Below are 25,120 nucleotides of genomic sequence, written 5' to 3' on the forward strand. Positions count from 1 at the left end.
AAATAAATAAATAAATAAATAAATAAAAATAAGAAAAAAAAAAAGATTTGACTGTCTTGCTGGATTTTAGGCTTTCATGGGGCTGTAGCACCTTCAATTTGTCTAATTTCTCCCATTTGGAATGGCTGTATTTACCCAATGCCTATACCCCCATTGTATCCAGGAAGTAACTAACTTGCTTTTGATTTTACAGGCTCATAGGTAAAAGGGACTTGCCTTGTCTCAGATGAGACTTTGGACTGTGGATTTTTGAGTTAATGCTGAAATTAGTTATGACTTTGGGGGACTGTTGGGAAGGTATGATTCGTTTTGAGATGTGAGGACATGAGATTTGGGAGGGACCAGGAGTGGAATGATATGGTTTGGCTGTGTCCCCAACAAAACCTCATCTTGAATTTTAGCTCCCATAATCCACACATGTCATGAGAGGGGCCTGGTGGGAGGTAACTGAATCATGGGGGGTGGGTTTCACCATGCTGTTCTCATGATAGTGAATAAGTCTCATGAGATCCGATGGTCTTATAAAGGGCAGTTCCCTTGCACATGCTCTTGCCTGCCACCATGTAAGACATGCCTTTGTTCCTCCTTTGCCTTCTGCCATAATTGTGAGGCCCCTTCAGTTATGTGGAACTGAGACTCCATTAAACCTTTTTTTAATTTATAAATTACCCAGTCTCAGGTATTTATTCATAGCAGTATGAAAATGAACTCGGCCGGGCGCGGTGGCTCAAGCCTGTAATCCCAGCACTTTGGGAGGCCGAGACGGGTGGATCACGAGGTCAGGAGATCGAGACCATCCTGGCTAACATGGTGAAACCCCGTCTCTACTAAAAATACAAAAAACTAGCCGGGCGTGGTGGCGGGCGCCTGTAGTCCCAGCTACTCGGAGGCTGAGGCGGGAGAATGGTGTGAACCCGGGAGGCGGAGCTTGCAGTGAGCCGAGATCGCGCCACTGCACTCCAGCCTGGGCGACACAGCAAGACTCCGTCTCAAAAAAAAAAAAAAGGAAATGAACTCATACAATCAGGTAGTAAGTTATTATGAGAGATGGTTCTGAACTCGTGTGTCCTGGTAGCTTCTAAAGGTAGACTTTCTCTATTTTCAACTTCAGGTAAAGAACAAAATAGTTGGTTCTCATAAATGACTTGTTACATTGAACTTGAGAGAATTTTGTAGGTTGGAAAATACAATTATACATTTTTTAATATAATATATGCAAATCTCTATTTTTTTATTAGAGGTTTAATATAAGGTTTATAATTAAAGAAAAGGTAACTTCATTGTTCAAAGCTTTTCCTAAATTTGGAAATGAAGAAATTAGCATAATATATTTGTATATACTTTATTTCAATTTGATCCCTACCAGCCTTTGCCACCAGAAATTAAAGGGAAGATTCAAGTAATCTAATGGTTTTCTTGTATTCTCATTTTATTTTGTCTTCTTGTATTCCCATTTTATTTTATCTCCATTTCAATGTTGTTTTCTTTTTCCTTTTTTATTCCTACTGCCCAAGAAGAAGAGACACAGGAGAAAAGAATAAAACTGCAAACTGACCAATTGCCAGCTATTGTTCTAGAAACTTTAGCTCATTTTAGCTCCTTGAACCTCTTTAGGCTTTTTGTCTGATAATGAAAACAGTGAGATACAATTAGCAGACCAGTGACAAGGAGGAGGAAATCTAAGGGCAAGGACATTCAGGAGTACCTGTTGCTAACAATCTGAAGTTCAAACTGTCCTGACTGGGGGAAGGAGGAAGGAAGTAGAGAAGCTGGCAGGCTTTTCAAGGAAGACTTGGCTTTCTTCGATATTGCAATCTGATTTAACACCAGACAGATAACAAGTTGTCTTCCTTTGAAGATTCTGTATGATTCATATGATTCATGTTGGTGTTGCTTTAGGAACTCAGGGTTATCACAGCTTATATTTGTATGGAAACCCCCTACACGGTCTGTGGGAAATCTCAGTGTGAACATTGCAGGGTAGGCTGTGGAGATACAACGGGGGAGAAAAGTCAGCCTCTGATGACTCACTTTAAGGTACACTTGCTTGGTGCTATAGGATGGTGTCCTTCCAGAACCTCTGGCCTAATTCTTTAGGAACTTATGCCAAGTTTCCCAATGGAATGTCAGATAATATCAAGGCTACATTTTACGGGCCTAGTTTGAGAGATTAGACTGTTCAAAGTTGGCTGAAAATGCTTTAATCAGTCTTGCCCTCAAGGATAGTGAATACAAAGGATATAGCCATTACCATAGCTTTGTCAACAACAGCATTATCAGGGGAGAGGCTGAAGCTAGAGGAGACCCTGAGAATGAAGAGGTGACAGGAGAGGAGAAGGGTCGCAGAGCTGATGGAGACTAGGAGAGCCATGTGCAGATGGCAGTGTTGGGTCCAGGGAAGACATGAGTCAATGGCATTGGAAAATGCTCCTGTGACTGAGGCAGATGAGCCCCAAGCATGGGGAGGAGAGGGAAGGAAGAAGAATTTGGATACCCAGGAACAGCAGGTCAGCCCTCAGTGTATAAAGGGAACCAAGTGTTTCTAACATTGCAGTGACCTGAGGAATCAAGGATGGCATTTGTATGGGAGTGAGGGGAAAAGAAGCCAGTCCAGTTAAGATGCGGCAAGGATCAATTCCTGGTGGCTGTCAGCCCAGAATCAGCTCTAACTTCTTCCCTGAGCTCTCACACATTGTGAATCAAGGATGCAGGAGCCTTCTGAAACATAATGGCCTTTTTTTTTTGTTTTATTCTGATTTGTATAATAATAATCTCTCCTCCTTAGACTGCCACTCCTCACCCATTCTCATTAGCCTTTTTTCCTTTGTACTAATGAAAATTCCCTTCTCGACCTGTAAGCATGTTCTACCATGAGAAGTATGATGCTTGAGTTCTTCAGAACAGCTTCTTTAGTCATGATAGGGGAGTGACTCATATCTTTGCTTTACTCTAGGAGCTTTGTGTGTCATGGATTGAAAGAGTTTTTGAGGTTTGCGGTGGCGGGCACATTTATATTAAGGACATGCTCACTCTGAAGCTATAGTGACCTAATTAGGCAATTACCTACCACTGTCCTGCCTCCCACACATCCTGCCTATTGAGGATTGGAAGAGTATGAGAACAGTCTTGCTTGATGGAGCCAAGGGGGACCCTAGAGAAACAGAGAGATGGCACAAGTTTGGCAGCGCAGTTAATAAATGAACCCAGGTCTTCTGTCTCCACATTTAGGGTTCTTTCTGAAATACAATACAACTCTTGCAATTGCTTGTGGATAGCCTGGCAAAACCTAGAATTAGTTTCTCTTTACTTGAGAATTAGCTTCTCAGCACAGACCTAAGATTTCTAGAGACTCAACTCATCTACACTAGATTTTATCATTCCACCTTCACCTCTACTCCTTCTGACCCTGCTTAGTCATGCCAGCAAAAGGAGCTCCACTTGAAGTTGGAGGTATAGAATAAACTTTTGCTTCATCCAGTCAGTGGAGTTGTGCATGTGGCAGCCTGAGGCAGGCTGCTTCAAGGGAGATAGTTACTAACACTTATTTGTTATTTGAACAGTGGCAGGCTACATGTCTTCTCTCCAAGTCTCAGTGTCCTCATTTGAGAAAATATACATTTTTGTATATTTCAGCTTAATCCATGATAGATTTGAAGCCACCTGAAATTAAAAGCTGAGCTGAGGTCCTTCAAGTACTCGTATTCTGTGCTTTCTTTGCCCGTAAATACAAGGAGCTATTTAGATGAGTTCATACGAACATTTGAATTCAACATTTACTTCATGGCAATAAAGTATAGAACAGGGAACCAGCACAATATTTAGACATATTTGCCAACACCAAACAGCTGGATACTCAAGCCTGCCTTTGCTCCTCCTCCCCAGCCTGGAGGGCTTTCTTTTCATGAACTTTTCTGGTCCCATGGCACCACCTTATGGTTTCAGTGAATAACTACTTGATCAATCTTGTCACCATTCCCTTTTACAAGACGATATGGTCTGTCACGCCACCTGTTTTTCCTGCTGTCAGACCAGGTAATTGAAATCCATTTTACTACATAGATGTGCCTCTTCCTCCTTTCTCAATTGCTCCAAACTATTGAGTGCCTTCTCAGGGAAATCTTTCTCACCCCTTCTTCTCTTTTCCTAATCTCTCCCATCACCTTTCCTTTTTCATTTGCAAACCAAAAATAATTGTGCTATGTAGTCCCTTGTGTCAAGAAGAACAATGTGAAACAATTTTGAAGGCACATTAGACCTAGCAAAGAACTTCAAAAACCTTTGAAAGTACCCTCAAAGACATCTTAACATTTCTTACTTACATTTCCACTCAATTCTCTCTTCCTCTAATAAAGCCTGGTTTTCTTCATCAGCTGCATATACAAGAAATTTTTTAAAATGATTTAGTACACAATTTTCTTAGTTTTCAGTTTTGGTTAATGACCAGCAATACAATAACATTGTTTCACGTTAATTTGTATTGCAAATATGCCAGATCTTCTGCTATTTTGTGAATCAAGTGGGTATTTTCAGTCACCTGGGAATCCAACTGCTATTTTAATAGCATTCTTTCTACGGGAAAATCTGTTCTGAGTTTCAAACAAATGCCCTCCAAGTAGAGTGTTGGAACCCAGCCATGTTGTAAACTGTGTGCTGCCCATAGGGTGTTGAAAATAGTTTAGGGCATACCGGGAGACATTGATCCAAATGTTTATATAGTGTTTTGAAAGATTGAGGATTTTCTTATTATTTCAAACAGTGGAATAATTTGATTATGCAAAGAACCTTGGAGACAGCATGATGGCTCCTTAATATGAGTAATAATAATGACAACAATATTGCAACCATCTATCAAGTGCTTCATGATGTGCCATGCACTGTGTAAATTGCTTTACATGCATGACTGTTTTAATCCTTGTTGAAATGTTCAACACAAATATTATCATCCCCATTTCACAGGTGAGAAACCTGAAGTTCAGGAGGTTAAAATACTTTGTTCAATATTACATATCTAGTAATGTGTCACGATTCCAGTGGCCTGGCTCTGAAGCACCATAGAAAGAAGAAAATGGGCACAGCCAAGTGTGGTTTATGGAATGACAGAGTTGGCACAGACCTTAGAGGATTAAAATGTCATGGACATATGCAACTTTGCTTTCTTCCCTCAAAAAAAATCATAACTCAATCAGAAAAAATCTTCATTATTCAGCAAATCACTAAAAAATAACCTCTTATGTTTAAATCTGTCTTAACAGTCTACAGAGCACTCTTCTATATGCTATTCCATTTGGTGCTTACAACAATCCAGTGGGCAATCAGAGACTGTATGTATGAGCCCCATGTTATAGATGAAAATACTAAAGCTCGGAGAATCCATGTGAGTTATCCAAGCTCATGCAACAGAAATGGCAAAGCCTGACCTGGAATCCTTCTGACTTGTTTCCAATGTTTTTGAACTAGTATACAGTGTTAGCGGTATGAAGGAGATATTTAAGTCTCTGTTCTGAATGGTCAGAGAGCTGCATAAAGTGAGCTTGGTCAATTCCCACAAAATCCAGGCTATTGGGAAAGGAGTTCTATGTGATACTGTGAGATCACTGCCCCTGCCTCTTTATCTGCTCAACAAGGATAGAATGTGCAAAACAGACATCAGCATCCACACAAAGCTCCAAAACAGGCTCTGCCCTCCACTCTGTCCACTCGTGACTTCAGGTCTTACAGGTGTACCTATATCTCACAGTGGCAATCACTGGGTGGTAGCAGGAGGAGAGGAGAAAGACCAGAGCAGTTGGGGATGGAAGAGCCCAGCTATGAAGTGCAGTTTTTTCTCTCTTTGCCTTCCTCCTGGTATCTCTGTCTATGGCAACTACCCAGATTGTGTTTCTGAAGGCCATTGCTTTCCACCGATCGACTGTGCCCAAGGAACTATGACTGAGGGAGTCAGTGGAGTAGAGAAGATAGAGTATATCACAAACTTTGGCACTTGGCAAACATAGCCTGAAATCTCAGCTCTACTACTTGCTCACCACGGTTCCGTGCAAAATTTATTAATTAAAGGAGAATATTAACATCCATCCCATAGGGCTACCATGAGGACTAAGCACTATGGCCCCTTTGAAATTTCTAAAACAGTGCCTTGTATAGACTAGGTTGTCAATAAAGGCAACTCCGTGTTCATTATTCCTCCTGTTGATGACGTGTGTGATTTCATCTGAGGCTCTGGAAGTGGAAAGCTGCTTCAGGATTTGAGTATTTCTGTCATAGTATAATTTAAACCCTCTGTCAGATTTACTCATTAGTTTACCCAAGAAGGTTTGTTGACACACACTCTCAGCCAGGATGGCAGAGGCATATACTGCTCCCCATGTGCTTAACAGTTCCCTGCTGCTTAAATACAGGCACGGCTCTGTGTCTAGTTCTTCTGGCCAATGAGCTGGGAGTGGGAATAGCAGGTGTTAATTCTAGGCCAAGGATTGAAGAGCTGGTATGTGACCATCCAGCTTTGTTTCCTCCTCTACAGTGATCCTCCACCCTCAAGAAGACAGAGCTGTAAGAGAAAGGCCACTTAGATTCCCAAAACGCCATTCAGAAAAAAGTAGCCCTGGAGATCAGTTGATATTGTATGAGGCAGGAATAAATATTTATGTGTTACCTCATTAAGTTGTCAAGGTTTATTCTTTAGTATAACATAGCTTAATCTAACATAATATATCAAGGTATTATGCTAAACACTGGAGATTTTGGGGGAAAAGCCTTTATCACATAAGTTTCTGCTCTCAAGAAGCTTACAGTCTAAGAAGACAGACTTTAATAGCTTGTCATTTGATAACTGATACGATGTAGAGTATAAGAGAAGTCCCTTTGGTGGGGGAGTTACCTGGAAATTTGGCAATATTCCCACTACCTCTCAAATGATATACCACAAATGATGCTCCACTCAGTCTATTCTAGATAAGCTCCAATTCTCATCTATCTTTAAATTAGGATATTACTATCTGTCTCACAGTGATCTTGTGAGAATTGAAGGATCTTGCAAAATGCAGAATATAGTAGTAGTCAAGAATAAAAGTTTGGGGATTTTGCTTCCTACTAATGAACTCTCTATTCTGTTCCATTGATCTATTATCTGTCTTTATATCAGTACCTCTCTGTCTTCATTAGTGTTCTTGGCAGTTCTCTCCAGGTTGATCTGTAGATTCAACTTAACACAGTCAGAGGCTCTTCATTAGAGGGACTTTGTAACCTATTTGTTCCAAATAAGCTTATTGCTCAAAGGAACTACATTGTTTGAGACACAGTGACTTCTTTGCTTTTCTAGGAGTATAGCCATGTCACTGTTTTCTTTTGCTTGTGTCCAGGAAGCAGTGGTCAAAATACTAAATATATCCCTGAAGGCAATAACCATACCTTTTAGGTTTTCAGAACACTGTCAAGTGAAAACATTTTAATCCATTTTTCCTCCTACGGACACCCACAGATATTCCACCATACAATTCTAAGACTCAACTTCCTAGACTTAACCTTCTCTGTCTGTATCCTCTTTGAAACCAGATCTTCCTTTGCCCATGCCCCCTGAGTTCCCTAACACCTCTCTCTCTAGGACTGTCTTTGCCAAGGTCCTTGCCTTGCAAACTCACACTTGGCTTCCACGATATCCCATTCCCATCCTACCTGGCACTTCATCTCCTTTCTCAATTCCAAGCACACAGAACACACTCAATGACAAACCTGATTCTAACATCTTCCAGTCCTCAGGGAAAGCGGTGTTTAGACACAGTCACTCAAAGCCTGGCTCACTGCCGGAGGTGTTAGGAAACACAACATCACTACCCACAGTTCACGCTAAAGGAGAGGTTGAAGGCTCAAAGTTAATCTTTTAAAGAAAATATCCAGCTTAGCAGTAAATAAGCAACTAGGCCTGAGCAAGGTTGACTTTGAAAGAATTTTGCTGGCTTTGCAAATTTACTTCAAAATTAAGTGAAGTTTATTACAAAATTAAACTTCAAAGTGAGCAAATGGTTTCTTTTCTCTCAAACTTTATCTTGTCGTCTGCTCATCACAGATGGTTAGAGGTAGGGAGTGGGTGATTTCAGGTAGAAAATTGCAAAAGTCCCCGTGTTGGAGAAGGAAGGGCTTTTTGTGGTGATGGGTTTGGTATGGGAGAAGAGCAAGCACAGCCTGGGAGCCCAGGGGCAGGACAGCAGTGGGGACCCAGGCCAGGACGGTCTGAGCTTCGGGGATTTAGGAGGATGCATAGTGTACAGCCCTCCCTGCCCACAGAACTGTTCTGGGGAAATTAATTATGTCTAGATTAATATGGGAGGCAGGGAGAACCAGTGAAATTTTTGAGTGGAAAATTATTCAGGAATATAGAAGAAATGCTAGGAAAAGCAAACTTAAAAGTACTTGGAAAAATGAATTAATTTCTCCAGAACAGTTCTGTAGGGGTCCCAGAAAGGTCACTAATTTGTCCAGGTCCGTTCGTCTCCACTCCTCCCCCAGCTCTTGCCACTGCTCCTTAGTATTGCCACAGCTCACGTGTGTGATGCGTTTATGACGTGCCAGACACACTACACGTGTTACTTCATTTGATCTTCATGGAAGGTCAATCTTTTCAAGATTGTCTCTTTTTCAGAAGAGAAAATGAGATTAATTAACATGACCAAAACCTTTCAGCAGTAATAAGCAGAAATGGGATTTGAACCTAGCCTGTAGACAGCACACGGGGTGGGGGAGGCAGAAATCCTGAGCTGTACCAATGACCATAGCAGTGGGGTTAGCCTTTCCTTTGGAATCTGTAGTTCGAGTGCAAAATGAGTTTCCCACTGACTTGTCATACCATCTCCACTCAAGGCTCATTGCCTATTTATTTGGAGGGTAATCACTACCTGCTACCTAGCCACTAGAGGACAGTATTACCTCAAAAGTGCTTTCAAAAGTTGCCAAAATCTGGGCTCTGGAAATTTCTTTTCCATAGCAATTTTCACAACCTCCATAATCAGCCTCTAGGCCATATCAGCTCTCACATCACCTGGCCTGCTCACAGTCCCCTGATCCAGTCCCTCCCTTGCTGTTTTCCAGACTCTGACTCTGTCTCTCCCTTCCAGAAGGAAGCCTGGTGATGAACACACACTGGAACGTGGTGTTTAAGCTCCAAACTGCAGCCACTCACTCACTAACATCTACATGTTACTTAAAATCTGTGTGCCTCGGTTTCCTTATAACACCTCCCACACTGTAATGAGAAGTAAGCGAGTTAATACTTAAAAGGTGCTGGCAGTAGATAGAAAGAACAATAGAGGTTCTCACGAGAGATTCTAAAATTTGAAATAATGACCTTCTTGGAGACCTTTTAAATCTGATCATTGCACTGAGTTAAAGAACATCTTCTCTCCAAGGTAACACAGTGTAATATCAGCCTCTAATGTTTGCACCTAAGTGAACTAATCTCAAATGGGGGATATAGGGCCACAGGCAGAGCTAATTGAGGCAGCATTTTTGCAGCACCTCTTGAATTCCAGGGAATGGGTCCATGGATAAGACAGGCCAGCTTTGGACCCACTAGCAGGCTTGGAGAGTGTTTCAGGATGAGGTTATGAAAAGATATTGGTTTTATTCAGGTGGTCATGGGGTACCCATTGAGCAATATGCCTGCTTATTTTGGATGAAGAGAAATGTCGAGTCATTCTTGAGCTGTCATAACCCAGTCTCTTAGAAAGCAAATATAGTTTCACAGTAGAATAGAATGCCAACATTCTTCATAATGGAGGGGATTAAAAACATGCTAGGTTCTCCTGATCACTGTGATCCTGTTCTAACCCAGCCATCCGTTTCGCTTGAGGTAATTCTGGAAGTCAGGATGAGCCCTGGACTTTGCAGTCTGTGCTCAAGCCCGTCAGGGTTAAAGATGAACAGTTTGGTGCTGTGGTCAGGTTAATATTAGGTTGGTGCAAAAGTAACTGTGGTTTGGCTATTGAAAATAATTAATGCAACCTTGGGTCATTGCAAACTGAAGCCAAATCAGTCATGGATGGCTAAGTCAAACTAAAGACAGTTTGCATATTTCTGCAGCCAACAAGCCACTTATAGGCTGTGAGCCTCTTTGCAATGGCTACACGGTGGATGGGGGCAGCTCTGCAGTCAGTTACAGGAAGAGATGGGAAGAAAGCCTGAAGGAGGGCCTGTTGAATATCTTGGTCCAAGGCCAATGACTTCTGTCATAGGGTTGCATTGTTTGTGTTTGCTTTATCGGGTCTAAAGTAGGAAGGAAGTGTGTCCCTCTAGCTGCTGAGCTTGCTATGTAGATCAGATCTGACTGGAGGAAGTGGGGTTTCTGGATGTGAAGATGAGTTAAGTAGCAAGAGCTGGGATTATGCACCTTCCCAAGATCATGGAGAAAGTCAGTTGCTGGGTACAGGAAAAACAATCAGGATTTCAGAATCTGCTGGGTGTCTGGGGTCGAGGACATGGGTGCCTACATGTAAGATGCTGTGGGATCCACTCCCAACAGCCTGTGGATGTGAGAGTCACTGGCATCTTGGAGACAGTTTGTATTCTTCAAGGGGTTTAGGTTGATCCAGGATCAAACACAACTTACTGTGAGTTAGGTGGCTTCAGCAGGAGACAAAGTTTCTTCTACTCAGAAAGCAGCAATGTCCTCCCTAAAGTCACCTAATATTGTGACATCCTCTATGCTCAGACACTCAGCACCCTGTGCTGAGCAATGATAAGGCATGTAAAGGGCCTAGTGTTGCACTTAGTACCAATAAATACTCAATAAATGGTTGCGTTATCTTCAATAATAGTAACTAATAACACTTACAGAGCATTTACTGTGTGTCAGGCAGTGTTTTAAGGGTTTGGTAGCTCTTCACTCATTAAGTAGGGATCATTATTATCTCTGTTTTACAGATATGGAGGTGGAGGCCAGACATTCTGGAATTCAAAACCAGGCATTCTGGCCCCAGAGTCCACACTTAACTATGGTGCTTTTAATTAATACTACAAAGAGTTGCCAATAGGAGATCAGAGGAGGGCAAAATGGCTTCTGGCTAGGGTGACCAAGGAACACTGCCAGAATAGACAGGTGTTTCAGCTGGCCCTTTCACATAAATTGAACTATATTTTCTTCTGCCCGCCCTAGTCCTTGGGTATAAAACTGAGCCCACAGGTCCTGCTATTACATGAACCGGGGTACGGGTATGTAGCCAAGGCCTCAGGCCTGCTGAACCAAGAGGTTATTCAGCAGGGAGTGGGAAGCCAGTGGTAAAGCTGGTGAGGAACTCTTCAAGACTATCTGAGTCTTCAAGAAAGTTCTAACAGCCCACTGGGGACTTTTGCCTCTGCCTACATCAAGACACATTTTTTTAAAAGCTTCTGCTTTGTACTTACTGTTCCTTCATTCTGGAACATACTAATCATTCCTCATCCTAAGGACTCAGTTGATGTGTTTCTCCATCCATGAAACCTTCCTCAGTGCCACTGGGCAGAGCTGGCTGTGTGTGTGTGCGTGTGTGTGTGTCATAACAGTGTGGCTTTTTCAGGACTTTGAGTTCCCTGAGGCCAGGAACCATGTTGCATTCATTCTTGAATCCCACTACCCAGCGCAGAGCCTGGTACATAGCAGGTACATGATGATGATTTGTTGTGAAATTAGAGAACAGATTTTAAAACCTGAATTCTCAAAGAAGGAGGGGTAGGATGTAGTCAGCATTACTCATTCCCATCTCTGCCCAGTCTCACCCTGCTCTCTCTGCTTTCTACCGTGGTCTCCTCTGGAAGGGTATGGCCAACTTAATGCAAAGGTCAGGGCATCTTTGGTTCCTGGACTGATGTTTACATTTTTGAACTCACAAGGACGTCGACATATCCAGAAGCTGAACTCCAAGTGAGCACACCAGCTTATGTTAGTACAATCAGCTTCTCCGGGCGTAGCTTCATTACATTCTAAAAGTCTAGGGAGACCCTCAGTCCCTTCCTCATATGGGCACCACTGACTCCCAGTTAGAGCCTGACATGGTTTGGCTGTGTCCCCACCCAAATCTCAACTTGAATTGTACCTCCCAGAATTCCCAACAACCCAAGGTTGCATTAATTACTTTTAATGGCAAAATCACCATTACTTTTGCATGAACCTAATATTAACCTATTGTGGGAGGGACCCATGGGGAGGTTATTGAATCATAGGGGCCAGTCTTTCCCATACTATTCTCATGATCGTGAATAAGTCTCATGAGATCTGATGGATTTATCAGGGGTTTCTGCTTTTGCTTCTTCCTCATTTTCTCTTGCTGCCCCCAAGTAAGAAGTGCCTTTTGCCTCCTGCCATGATCCTGAGGCCTCCCTAGCCATGTGGAACTGTAAGTCCAATTAAACCTCTTTTCTTCCCAGTCTCAGATATGACTTTATCAACAGCATGAAAACAGACTAATACAGTAAATTGGTGCCAGTAGAGTGGGACATCATTGAAAAGATATGCGAACATGTGGAAGGGACTTTGGAACTGGGTAACAGGCAGAGACTGGAACAGTTTGGAGGGCTCAGAAGAAGACAGGAAAATGTGAGAACTTCCTAGAGACTTGTTGAATAGCTTTACCCAAAATGCTGATAGCAATATGGACAATAAGGTCCAGGCTGAGGTGGTCTCAGGTGGAGATGAGGAACTTGTTGGGAACTGGAGTAAAGGTGACTGTTGTTATGTTTTAACAAAGAGACTGGCGGCATTTTGCCCCTGCCCTAGAGATTTGTGGAACTTTGAACTTGAGAGAGATGATTTAGGGTATCTGGTAGAAGAAATTTCTAAGCAGCAAAGCGTTTAAAAGGTGACTTGCGTGTTGTTAAAAGCATTCCATTTTAAAATGGAAACAGCGTAAACATTCAGAAAACTTGCAGCCTGATGATGCAGTAGAAAAAGAAAAAAATTTTTTGAGGAGGAATTCAAGCCTGCTGCAGAAATTTGCATAAGTATCAAGAAGTCTAATGTCAATCCCCAAGACCACAGGAAAAAGTCTCCAGGCCATGTCAGAGACCTTCAGGGCAGCCCCTCCCAACACAGGCTGTGTACAGCCTGGGGACTTGGTGCCCTGTGTTGCAGCTGCTCCAGCTGTGGCTGAAAGGGGCCAAAGTACAGCTCGGGCTGTGGCTTCAGACGGTGGAAGGAAGCCCCAAGCCTTGGCAGTTTCTGTGTTGTGTTGAGCCTGCAGGTGCACAGAAGTCAAGAATTGAGGTCTGGAAACCTCTGCATAGATATCAGATGTGTGGAAACGCCTGGATGCCCAGGCAAATGTTTGCTGCAGGTGTGGCATTTAAGCATAAAAGAAAGGCTTGAAGCATAAAAGAAAGAAGTAGAAGAGAAGGCGGGAGTGGAAACGGAACACAGTTATGATCATCCGGTAGCTGAAATCATCTTAGGTTTCATTTTTTAAAATTAGAATATAATTTACACACCATAAAACACAATCATTTTAAGTGTACAGCTCTTCAAATTTCGGCAAGACAGGCATCAAGATACCACCACATTTAAGATAATTGAACATTTTCATCATTACAGAAAGTTTCCTTGTTTTTCCCAGTCAATGCTGTTTCACCCACAGAGGTAGTCACTGTTCTGACTTCTCTCATCATCACATGGAATTTCAAATTGTTGCTCTGGAATTTCTAATTATTGGGGTCAATTAAATATTTATTTATTTATTTATTTATGACTCCTTTTGCTCAACATGCTTTTGAGAGTCAACTGTGTTTTGCTTGCATGAGTATTTCACTGTTTTTCCATGGCTCAGCACTGTTCTATTGTATGAATATAATACACATTTGTTTTATCCATTCACCTGTTGGTGGGCATTCGAATGGTTTCCAGTTTGGGAGGCTATTATGAATGAAACCACTGTGAATATTCTTACACAATTTTTGGGGACTATATTTTATTTCTCTGAGATAAATGTTTCATAGTAAAGTTGGTGAGTAACAAGGCAGGTGTATTTTTAGCTATAAGAAAAATTAGTCCCATTTTACCCTTTAAAGTACACAAGTTCTAGTTATTTTATTCCGCTTAGGCTTCATTCTAATAGCACGTAGTCGCTAATTAGAGAGAACATACAACCATAATACTGATTTCTACAAACCAATTTCACAGGGTCTTCTGCCTCTCAGGAGATGCTTCACCCTGGAATGATCCTGATAGGAGAAGGGTTTTCCACTGACTGTGACCTTCAGCCCAGCATGCACATTTGGGAAGACTGTTCAAGGAGCAATGAGCACGGAAGGCAGAACAACTCATTCCACCATACAGGGTCAAAACCAACAAGCAATACGATGCAGATGATAGAGGCACATCACCATCGTATCCAGGAATGGCTTTTAACAAGTCACTATGTGTATCCAGGAATGGCTTTTAACAAGTCACTATTCCATCCCTGAAAGTAATCAGAGAATTCATTTGCAATCTGTTAGCTAATTGTTCCCATACTGAGCACAGATCTTAACTAAATGATCTTAACTGAGTGGCATTTAAATTTATGCTCTCTGATATGAAAGTTACCATGCTCATATTTGGGTAGTAGGGTTTAATTTTAATTTGCCTAAGATTGCAGCTGATTTCTGAGATCCCGAAAACAAATTTGATGCATATATCACAAGATATTATGTAAATGCTGAGAAGACAGGGACTTTCCAGGCAGAAAAGGGATGCTGCACACCAGCTGTACAGCATCCAGCAAGTTGCATCCCTGCTGCTGGCATCAAGGGACTCAAAGCCAAAGTGAGAACAGTAATTCCTGTTTCTACCCACCTGCTGCCTAGGACGAGGGTGAGAGTCAAATATGAAACAGTTGCATTCACATCCTACCAAAAACTTTCCAAATCTGAGTTTTCATCCTCATGAAATAAAGATAATAGTATATGCCTTACAGAGTTGTTATAGGAATTAGGTAGTGTAGATAAAGCACCATAACAGTGGGTGCACAACAAACAAAAGCCTCAGTATTAAGTAGGCTTGTTGTCTGAGTTATACAAGGGTACCATTTACCAAATGCATATTCACTCAGCTGACAACCAGCCTTTGTTAAGTTCCTGCTCTGAAAGAGGTACATGGTTTATTCTGTTGATAAATCTCACACAGTGACAGCAACACTACCTGGGCTGTGATTTGTAACCCAAGTTTCAGCTTCCTAAATGTTCCTGGTCCTCTTGTCATATGGAGCCACCTTCTCTTCAATATTAAAAAGCAAACTGGCTCTAACTCCCATATCACATTGAGTTTGGAATTCCTATTCCTCCCTTTCCATATTTCTATGAATTCTCAGAGGATGGACACTTTTTCCAGATACTTCATAAGTTCCAGCTTCTGTTGAATTCTTGATTTCCATTTATGTCTTGCCTCCTGTAGCTGCTTTCTTTTTTTTCATTCTCCACTGACCCAAATGTAAAACATATTTCCTTTCCTTATTAATTAAGGTTATTTCCTTTTATCTCTTATCACATACAAATAATCAACCTGGTCTATCGTTATTTATCTAAATCAAGGTTTTATTCTAGTGTCCAGTATTTCTGCTCTTTTATTTTCCTGCACTTCTTGTATGGAGTGTCTTCTGATACTATTATTATTATCATTATTATTTTCAGACAGGGTTTTACTCCATCACCCAGGCTGGAGTACAGAGGCACCATTTCAGCTTACTGCAGCCTTGACCTCTCAGGCCTCCCACTTCAGCTTCCTGAGTAGCTGGGACTACAGGTGTGCACCACCACATCCAGGTAATTTTATTTTTTTTTGGTAGAGATGGGGCCCCACTTTGTTGTCCAGCCTTGTCTCAAACTCCTAGGCTCAAGTGGTCCTCCTGCCTCAGGCTCCTGAAGTTCTGGGATTACAGGCATGGTGTTTTTTTTTTGTTTGTTTGTTTAATTCAAACTATCATTTTAAGTAGGTGCAAGCATGTGACCCAATTATGTCCTCTGGTCTGTTTATGTGTGAATATATACATACTGAGTTGCACATTTTTATCACAGAATACTATGTTTTCACCTTTCTATTACAGTTAGGACAGTATATTGTTTGCTTTTTGAGACAGAGTCTCACTCTATCACCAGGGTGGAGTGCAGTGGCGTGATCTTGGCTCACTGCAATCTCTGTCTCCCAGGTTCGAGGGATTCTCCTGCCTCAGCATCCCAAGTAGCTGAGATTACAGGTGTGTGTCACCACACCCAGCTAATTTTTGTATTTTTAGTAGGGACGGGGTTTTACCATGTTGGCCAGGATGGTCTTGATCTCCTGATCTTGTGATCTGCCCCACTTGGCCTCCCAAAGTGTTGGGATTACAGGCGTGAACCACCATGCCTGGCCTTTTATAATAATGTGCAAAGGTAGGTTAAACTATGAATTTAATCTTAGGATGGTAAAGGGGCAACAATTACACCTGTATTATAAAAAGAACCATTGGTCTGATGGTGTCGGGAACCAGCATGAAGGGTGTTGTATGGGTGAACAGAAGAAACAGCTTTACATTCCTATGGCTTCTCTTTGTGCCATATGCACTCAACTGAAACTATGCTTTGCATACCCATGTGATCATTCTGTTTTTCACTTTCAGTACAGTATTCAATAAATTACATGAGACATTCAACCCTTTATTATAAAATAGCTACTATTAGAGAATAAGCAAGGCAGCTGGACCACACTTATTCCAAAAAATATACAAGGTACTCAGGGAGAGAACCTGTCAGCATGGTCAGAGTAGGATCACCTCATTCAAACATCACATGCATCGTGTCATTTGACCTCCAGAACAATATCTTGTGGTAGGTGCTATGGGTTTTACAGCTGAGGAAGCAGAAGCCCAGAATGGATAAGAAGCTCACTCAACATCATGCAGCCAGGAAGGTGCCAACCTCAGTTCTCACTGGGATTCTAGCACTTTTGGTCTAGTGTACAAATTCAGTGAAATTAAACACATTCTAAACATTCTCATATTCTTGTTTCTAGTGCCTCAATAGACAAATGATTGGGAAAGAAGATAATAAAACTGAGATTATAATATGCATTGTTTTATATAACTCCTTGAATACCTTAATTTTTATACAATAACTAGTTCTCCCACCATGAGGTTTTAAACGTTAGGAGCAGAGGATGGTTTCAAGCCATCAGTCTCTGAGTTAGGGCCCCAGCACTTTCCAGACACCATTCTGCAGGATGGCTACTTGTCAAATAATAGTGATGATGGTAATAATAATATAACAACTTTTAGCAGTCTTATACCCTAATACAAAAGATTCAGCGGTGGTCTCTACCAAACGGGAGCAGAGCTACCATCAGTGTAATAGCCTTCTGCTTCAAAGAGGAGGGTGCTAACAGCCTTGTTGTTTATGTTGAAGCAGAAGAACCTGGAGCATCTTAAGGTGAGCTATTCATTCAATGAGCACATACTGAGTGCCTCTTGTGTGCCAGGCACTGTTGCAGGTATCGTCTACACTCTTGGCACTATAGCACTCAGTGATTCCTCAGTACCTCCTGGGAATTTCAAACTCGCTAACTTGACATTTAGGATTCTTCAACATCTAGCCCTGGCTTGCCTGTAGGGGCTGCCACACATGTCCCTGCATGCACAGTTCTGGCTGGTTTGGCATCGTTGACTGCCTGCATGGCCACTCCTCAGTGCTTCCTGGAATCCCTCCTAAGTCACACACTCAAACATCTCTGAAAATGGGGGCCATTCTTCTGTCACAGATCACATGTACAAAGCTCTCTCATATGCAGAATTCTTCTATGGTACTTAGTTCCTCTGGCTGTGGCAAAGCCTCTGGAAAACCAAATGTAGAACTCATCTCTGAGTTTCTACAACACTCAGACTATTTCCTTGAGCAGAATAATTAAATAATTAATAGAGAACTTCTTATTGAAGGATCCATTCTTACTTAGGGAATCCCAGCCTGAATATTTTATTTTGGTGAAAATGACAAAAGGGGCTTGGATAAAATGACTGAACCACGTCAGTCTTTTTTCCAGAGGCATAAATGTGAAGAGGAAAGAGCTGAGAAGGCACATATATGACTTCTTTTCCTAACTCTATCTGGTTCCACATTTGGGAAAACATCCCCACAGTTTCCTGCCTTTATTTTTGTTTATCATGAAAAAATGAAACTAAGTTTAAGATGGGTCAGGATCTCACATACCAAGTAAACAGGAAATCAGAACTAGAATGCCTGGTGTTTGGGAGTGAGGGCAGTGAGAGAGCTAGTGCTTACCTTTTCTTTCTTTCTTTCTTTCTTTTTAAATTATGAAAATCACAAAGTAAGATAAAAATCTTGGCTCCTTGTCTTCTTACCCCTGAAGATCTTTGACATTACCCTACTGGTTGCTTGCTGAAGCTCTGCAGGGAGAAAGATTCGTTTTAAAAACTGATGTGGTGTCCACAATTCCATATGTAAAAGGATTTAAGGATCACCAAACGGGGGTGGGCCCCAAAGCTTCACTGAGCCCTGATGAATGAATAGAACCACATTATAAGGTTCTCCAGAGAGTAGGGCAAAAGTTACCAATTGTTTTCCTGAAATATATCAACAAGAATGCAGGCCTAATTAACGAACCCCAAGGTTGATTTTTCTTGCTGCCTTTTTCTCTGTAAGACAAATAATAAATGAGTAAGGCTGAAAGTAAATGAGAACCATATTGGGAAAGTGAAGCCTAGTCAAACTTTTGGCTGGGCTGGTTGCAAAGAGCTAAAGTTCTTTAATCATCTCACTGGAGATGTAGCCAAAAAATGCAATTTGAAACACACGCACACACACACAAACACACACACACACACATCAACACACACATCTACACATATTTCTACACCCACACCCTTCCCCCTTTTTACTGTAGATGAATCAAGATGGCAGAGACAGGATATGATGAGAACCATTCCTGCTCTCCACCTATTTTATAAAAGGCTTTGACCATTAGTAATCTTTGCTGCCTTGATTTGAAGAATCCATCTATGAATTCTTATTCTATAAATGTACACTGTGCATCGTGCATTGGCTATAAGAAGCTAATAAGCAACTGGATTTGGTAATGAATTGGGAATATGCTAAGATGGCAACCTATTTAAAATCCAGATTATTCTAACAGATAATTTTCCTAGAAGATAAATTTATTTGGGCTTAAAAGAATACTACTGTCGGCCAGGTGTGGTGGCTCAAGCCTGTAATTCCAGCACTTTGGGAGGCAGAGGTGGGCGGATCACCTGAGGTCAGGAGTTTGAGACCAGCCTGGCCAACATGGAGAAATCCTAGCTACTCTGGAGACTGATGCAGGAAAATTGCTTGAACCCAGGAGGCGGAGGTTGCAGTGAGCTAAGTTTGCACCACTACACACCAGCCTAGGCAACAGAGAGAGACTCTGTCTAAAAAAAAAAAAAAAAAAATACTACATCTGAAGGTGGGAATGGAATGAGAAATGACAACTGTATTATGATTGAAGTAGTTTCTTATTAGTTGACAAATTGACGAAACACAGAGGTTTTTCTTGTGTCAGGGTCAGTCAGGTCAATTTTATACAGAGGCAGAACTAATAGTTGAATATGGTGGTGTGATTTCAGGATGGTTTAGTATACACTCCATTCCACTCTACCTCACAGTACTTCAGAGTTTAAGGCTTGAAAAACTGCTATTGTGTTTGTTAACAGAGAGGCAGAGGACATGTCTATCTGGCTTAATGGAAGTTGGATGGTTGAGATGTGGACTTTTCAAATGAGGCCTCACTTAGATTGACGTTAAATAAATTTGGCGTATTGTAAGAATATTTTTACCTAACTCATGATGTTTCCTTTTGTTAAAGGGAGCTCATTTAGTGTTACTCCTGTCCTCCTGTCTCCATTGCTCACCCTTCCGGGGTGGATGGAGTATCTTACCTGATGGATACCTCTGGGCATGCTCAGCTCCATGTTCCTCACTATTGGGAGTGAGTTGCTCACAGAGAGAAAGCATTTTATTTTGCTCTTCTAGGGGAGGATTTTTCCTTATTGGGGTTCAGTACAGGCAGACCAACTTGGCTAACAGATTGCCACATCCTCCAACCTGGCCTCTACCAGAAACAAAGGATATTTTGGTTTTCCATTTGCCAGTCCTTTTTCAATTTGTACAGAACATTGGCAAAGAGGAGAGCTATTTATTGGGATTCCTTAGACACCCCAACATGGTTTAAGCATCAAGTAAACTGAATGGAGAACTTGAAAATTTTAGTTCTGATCCTAGTTCTGTCTTTCCTTAGCTGTTTGAATTTTGGGGAGACATATAACATTTCTCTGCTTCATTTTTCTTAAATGTAAAACTAGTTCATAAAATCACTACCCTACAATTATACAGCAGTTTCCCTTTATCTGTAGAGAATATATATTAAGACCCCCAGTGGATGCCTAAAACTGCAGATAGTACCAAACCCTATGTATACTGTGTTTTTCCATCTGGTAACTGAGACAGCTGCTAAGTGACTAACAGGTGGGTAGCATGTACAGAATGGATATGCTGAACAAAGGCATGATTCACATCATGGGCAGGACGGACTGGGTGGCATGAGATTTAATCATCTTATTCAGAATGACATGCAGTCTAAAACTTAGGAATTGCTCATTTCTGAAATTTTCCATTTACTATTTTCAGACTGTAGTTGACCACAGGTAGCTGAAACAGTGGACTGCGAATAAGGGGGGACTACTGTATGTGTAGTGGAGTACCACACCATGACACATGTATATAATACAGTGTACTGTTAGAGACTTTTTTCTAGACAGAGAAGCTTTCAAGGGCTCCACAGAGGCATAGCCTGAAAAATACCTGTTAGTTACATAAGAATTGGCTAATCAGATTATCATCTCTGGGAGAAAGAGATAAATAGACTTTCTGATATTTGAGCCTTCACAAACTTGCCTATCTCCTTGGGAAGGGAAGCTCTGGTAAGGAGCTATGACATTTTTGCAAAAGGATCACAAGGGTTTCTGGGAAAACAGGAGCTGAGATCTCAACCCTGTGTTCCAAGGACCAAAGTTATAATGGTCCGCAGGCTAAGGGAGCCCCCAACCAAGGCCAGGGATGGGGAAGACCAATAAACTCCCTGAAAACTAAATTATCTTGAAGAAAGGGGGAATCATGATGGCCTGGGCTCAACATGGAGTGATAGTCCATGGACCAATTAACAGTGACCACACTAATGCTGTAAAACAAACAACCACAAAATATCAGTGGAAAAACCAATAAACACTATTTTGCTAAGGAGTCTTTTAGTTGACTAAGGGTTGGCTGATATTTGCTAGGCTCAGGAGCAAGGCTCTGATGATTTCCAATAGGCTCATTCAAATGTGTGTGGGTTTGCTGGAGCTCAGTCAATCTAGGCTGTCCTTGACTGCAGTGGCTCAGCTGAGTTCTGCCGTCAAATATACATGAGGCTTCTTAAGGCTCAGCCATAGAACTAACACATTGTTTTCAACTTTTTCTATTGGCCAAGGCAAGTCACATGGCCAAGTCCAAATTTAAGAGTGGGAAAATATATTCTGCCCCTCCCTGCTATCCTTGTTATGAGACAGGGTCTCACTCTTATCGCCCAGGCTGGAGTGCAGTTGATGGTTACAGCTAACTGCAGCCTTGACCTCCTAGGCTCAATTGATCTTCCCACCTTAGCCTCCTGAGTAGCTGGGACTACAGGTGCATACCACGATGCCTGGCTAATTTTTGTATTTTCTGTAGAGATGAGGTTTCACTATGTTGCCCAGTCTGGTCTCAAACTCCCGGGCTCAAGCAATCCTCTCACCTTGTCCTCTTGAAGTGTTAGGATTACAGGCATGAGCCACTACACCTAGCCACTCTTCCCCTTCAGTAGAGAAACTTCAAAGTTATGTGGCAAAGGACATGGATATAAGGAGGGATGGAGAACTGACTAACGATGCAATCTGTCAGAGTAGAGGAGGGTAGTTTTGGGTACACATCATAAGGTTCATAGCGAGAGGTCCTCCAGACACAAGCACTGAGGCACCAATGTTTGTGCCTTTAAAATAAAAACTTCAGCTGAATTAAATTTAAAGGAGTTTAATTGAGCAATGAACAATTCGTGAATTGGGCAGCCCCTAGAATCACAGCAGATTCAGAGAGACTACAGGGACGCCTCGTGGTCAGAACAAATTTATAGACAAAAAAGGAAAGTGTTGTATAGAAATCAGAAGTGAGGTATAGAAACAGCTGCATTCATTACAGGTTGGTGTTTGCCTTACTTGAGCACAGTTTGAACACTTATCAGTGTATGAGGGGTTGAAGTATGGCCACTGGGATTGGTCAAGACTCAGCTATTGTTGCAGGTGCACACTCCTAAGTTTTCAATCTTGTCTGCCTATTAAGCTAGGTTACAGTGCATCCACAAGGACTCAAATATAGAAATACAGAGTCTTTCTCAGGTCATATCTAGTTTGCTTTAACAGTGCTCTGGAGAATGATGGCTGAGGAAGGAAATGTGAGCTTAAAAGGGTTGTAATCTTTGCATGGAGAACTACAGTGACCTAAGCAAGGCCATCTTAACATCAGAAGCCAAGGGTAGCTGTCAGCTCCTGTAGGGCCTACAGTGATTAGTGGATCTGGCAAATGTTCAATTCTCTCACCAGAAGATAATGTGTAAGTTCTTGGAACTCTTGTACAATCTGAGGATATTAAGATGCGGGGGAGGAGAATTCAAAAATAAGATTCTGGATTTCCTGATAATACATGCATAAGATATGGGTTGTTCAAACAAGTTTAGCCTAAAGCTGCCTCCTTACATATTTTAAGTTCAACCTAAAGGTTTCTCTATACATCGTGAACTCTAATAAATGAAGGTGTAAACAGACCATAGCCTACACTTGTGCCAGTCACTGAGTTTTGGCCAATCAAATGTGGCCAACTATTTGAACTCTGTTCAAATAAGGCAAACGCTGAGCTATAACCAATCCAGCTATTTTTGTGCCTCATTTCTGTTTTCTGTATATCACCTTCCTTTTTTTCTGTCCATAAATCTTCCACCATGTGCTGTGCTGGAGTCTCAAAGCCTATTCTGGCTCAGGAGGCTGCCTGATTTGGGAATCATTCACTTCTCAATTAAACGCCTTTAAATTTAATTCAGCTGAGGTTTTCCTTTTATCAGGGTTAAATGGAAAATTTAATAGAGAGACAGTTAAATATGGACCCTGAATTAGTGATACAATTTTGTGTACAAATAAAAACCACTCACAAATGAATCCATCTCATCTATCGCTGCCACTCTCCTCTTTTTCCTTTCATTCTCCTTTTTCTTTCTGGTTTTCCAAAGTTTATAGTTATAGATAATGAAGAAAGTGTCATGATTCTGTAAAGGAAATGTCTTAGGCCCCTTCAAGCTGGGCACTACTCAGGGTGAGTCTGTCTCCCATTCTATTCAAAGTCACCCCTCTGCTCACAGAGATAGATGTATATTCTTATTGCCTCCTTTGGAAAGACTTATTAGGAACTCAAAAGAATGCAACCATTTGTCTCTCACCTACTTGTGACCTGTAAGCCCCCAAGGTTGGACGGGGTAGGGCCTTGCTGGATGGAACTAATGTACTTCTTGCATATATTGGCCGATGTCTCATGTCACCCTAAAATGTATAAAACCAAGCTGTGCCCCGATCACCTTAGGCACACATCATCAGGACTTCCTGAAGCTGTGTCACTGGTGCATCCTCAACCTTGGCAAAATAAACTTTCTAAATTAACTGAGACCTATCTCAGATTTTCTAGGTTCACATTTTGGTAACCATGGGGGGCTTCTGAGTGGAGTTGCCCCTGATCTTTCACAAATCTCCTGTCGGTGCTTGGTACCAGCACAAACTGACTTTATGACTCAAACCAATAGGACAATTTGCTGAGGTCTGAGTGTACCCTCTCCAGAGAATCCCAGATCTCCCCAAATTTGGTTGAGATTTAAAGTTTATTTTGCTGTACAGCTCCTCTTTGTTTTTCGGAGTTTTACTTGCTTCCAACATAAGGAAGGCAAGTATTTCTTGCATCCATGATGATGGAAGGCAGGTAACTCCTTTATGGAGTTTGAGCTGGCTTCCAACAAGGAAGATGAGGTTTTTTGTTTTGTTTTGTTTTTTTCCCTTCTTCTAGGATGCTAGAGAGCAGTCTTTAGCCTGAGACCCATCTCTAGGTAAGTAACTGAATTGGAGCTTGTCTTGGCTAAAGTTAAGATTAACAAACTGGTCTTAATTTCTGCTTACCATTAGAGGGCTCAGTGATCATATTGTTGGGGTTTATTTGTTGTTGTTTGTTCCTGTCTGAAGTTATTGTTTAAGGATCCTAACTGCAGTCTGGAGATACATTCTAAAGGGTCTTCTCTATTGCTTTTTCTCCAAAATTTAATCTTAATTTGGTTTGTCTGTGTGCATTTGCATGAGGAACTGAACCGTTGTTTTCATAATAAGAGACTGAACTTTCTCAGCTCTGAAGGAAAGGGCATTTTGCTCCTCCCAGCCAAAGGATGTCCCTGGGTGACCAAGACCTCATGGGAGTGTCTGGGGGTTGACCCCCTCCATGATGTGAAGCAGCCCTGCAGGGAAATCCCCAACAAAAATTAATTTTAAAAATGGCTCATTCAGGAAACGCATATGAGGACTGATCACCCAGTGTTCTGAGCCCTCTATGAGGTCATAGACCTTTGGAGAGAGAAACTGAGACATGTAAAAGGGTGGAGATGACTCAGTGGTGACACACTGTGGAGTCCTGCCCACAAGCAGCACATATTGATCCACCACACAAAAGCCCTAGACCATAACTCCGTTCCTCCATTAAAAAAAAAAAAAAAAAAAAGGCAGGAAACAACAGATGCTGGATGCTGGAGAGGATGTGGAGAAATAGGAATGCTTTTACACTGTTGGTGGGACTGTAAATTAGTTCAACCATTGTGGAAGACAGTGTGACGATTCCTCAAGGATCTAGAACCAGAAATACCATTTGACCCAGCAATCCCATTACTGGGTATATACCCAGAGGATTATAAATCAAGGGTAGAACCAGAAATACCATTTGACCCAGCAATCCCATTACTGGGTATATACCCAAAGGATTATAAATCGTTCTACTACAAAGACACATGCACACGTATACTTAT

The 25,120-nt window shown here is 41.6% G+C and overlaps 1 protein-coding gene across 1 annotated transcript in view; it reads right to left on the reverse strand.

Annotated features, from left to right (window-relative positions):
* HAO2 (hydroxyacid oxidase 2 (long chain)) overlaps nucleotides 1-7,850 on the reverse strand; it is a 27,611-nt gene extending 19,761 nt beyond the window's left edge. The window contains 1 exon segment of the mRNA XM_011933054.1: nucleotides 7,726-7,850. The gene's annotated coding sequence lies outside the window, so the exon portion shown is untranslated.
* Between the last annotated feature and the right edge of the window lie 17,270 nt (nucleotides 7,851-25,120).

Source organism: Colobus angolensis, unplaced genomic scaffold (genome assembly GCF_000951035.1).
Source record: "Colobus angolensis palliatus isolate OR3802 unplaced genomic scaffold, Cang.pa_1.0 Scaffold124, whole genome shotgun sequence".
Classification (NCBI taxonomy): Eukaryota; Metazoa; Chordata; class Mammalia; order Primates; family Cercopithecidae; genus Colobus; species Colobus angolensis.